At 35.1% G+C, this 1687-nt stretch overlaps 1 long non-coding RNA gene across 1 annotated transcript; it reads left to right on the top strand.

Moving 5' to 3' along the window:
- Window positions 1-228: 228 nt before the first annotated feature.
- LOC117100374 lies at window positions 229-1380 on the top strand. The gene is made up of 2 exons (XR_004444119.1): window positions 229-320; window positions 426-1380. It is a non-coding gene; the product is annotated as an uncharacterized LOC117100374 (long non-coding RNA).
- The last annotated feature ends 307 nt before the right edge of the window (window positions 1381-1687 follow it).

Below are 1687 nucleotides of genomic sequence, written 5' to 3'. Positions count from 1 at the left end.
AATGGATGCACGAGTATGAAAGTCATTTAAACCCATTCTATTTTTTAAATAGCCTACAAGATATTTATTGGATAAACATTGTAACATTCATTAAAAATACAATAAACTTTAAAATTCATTATAAAATTACAAGGTGATTGCAGTTTGATTTGGTTATATGAGGTTATTGTTGTGACGTGGGTTGGAACGTGTGCGCGATCACCTGCCTGATTGTTCAAATGCTTTGTTTTCCATTGTGCGAGGGTTAGTCCTCGCTGATATGTCGAACTGTTTGCAACGGAGCTGTGTGTCTACAGTGCAATTATAAATAAAGGAATACTGTACGTCTTCTTGTACCGGTATAACTTGTGTAGCCTGGTCATTTTGATGTTAAACACAACATATGGTGGAAGACCCGGGCATCAATGTTTTTATATTGATTTCAGATGTGGTACATGACTACTAGTGTACATGTTAATGGTATTACCATTACGTTGCGTTTGATTGAATGTAATTCGGGATTGGCGGGTAACTGGAATGAGGAATATTGCATTGTTGAATATTATGCCGATGGTCTTGTTGAGTTGAGTATAGCCGTTGGTCAGAGACCACTGTGTTGATTTATGACTGTTGTTGTGGATCCTGGATGGGACACCGCTTTGAGGATGATCCTGTCTGGATTAGTGAATTGGGATTGCTGTGTGGAACAGAAACTGTACGCATTTTTTTGGATTTAAGACCGTTATGTGGATTCGAGATTGCTGGACGACATGGAATTTACTTAGTAAAGACTGGAAGCTGGCAGATCTTTGGGTTGTATGATTGTGTAGATATTGTTTTGAAATTTAATTTATTTGTAATTGTATAGTATTTTACAATTCTTAAAATCATCTAGTTTTGATTTGTTTATTTTGTTAACGTTTTTTATGTATATTGTTATTGCTACAATTGTATATTTTAATATTACTTGTCATACAGTATTGATGATTTGAACTTCAGGTTTGATGTGGTGCATGTACAAGAACGTAATAATAGTACCGATGCTCTTATGTAGTTGAATGAATATTCGACGGATGACCTCCGTCGAATATTCATAAATTGTGGGGGAAATTCAATTAATTCTTTGGGACTTTGTAATAGTAGTTGGGTACACACGTGTCTATAATGTAGATAGTGACTGTTTTTGTTCACATTTCCTGTACCTTCAGATGTCGCTTTAGAGAAACGCCATTATAATACCCCAACCTTTCCTAGTAAAATAAATCTGTTGACGTAGGCCCTATTTAGTGAAGGGTGATTTGCCTTCGGACAATAGTAAGGCTAGGATGCATTAGGATAAGTTTGACCGTCGCGAATTCATTTAATTTAAACGTTCGATTTTCAGCTGTTTTCGCTATTTTTTCGCACATTTCTCTTCATAACTTTACTTCTACTTGTCCGATTTTCGCCATATCCTATTCCAAATTTAATAACAATTTTAGTAATCTTAATTTTAATCCATTAGATTGCCAAATTTCGTCGGATTTCCAATTTTGTAACCTTGGTTTTTCAAATTTTTGTGTAAAACCTGCGGTTTTAGCAGAAATGTGGTGAACCGCCCGAAGTTTTTTTTTTGTAGTAGCTCCGCTGAAATTGGGCCGATTTTCGGCATTGTTGTGGCAACATTTAGATTTATTTATTACCTACAACATATGTAAAAATTAATTTG

Source organism: Anneissia japonica, unplaced genomic scaffold (genome assembly GCF_011630105.1).
Source record: "Anneissia japonica isolate Jap-2015-1 unplaced genomic scaffold, ASM1163010v1 scaffold1932_len8670_cov126, whole genome shotgun sequence".
NCBI lineage: Eukaryota > Metazoa > Echinodermata > Crinoidea > Comatulida > Comatulidae > Anneissia > Anneissia japonica.
This window is presented reverse-complemented; position numbering and strand designations above follow the sequence as displayed.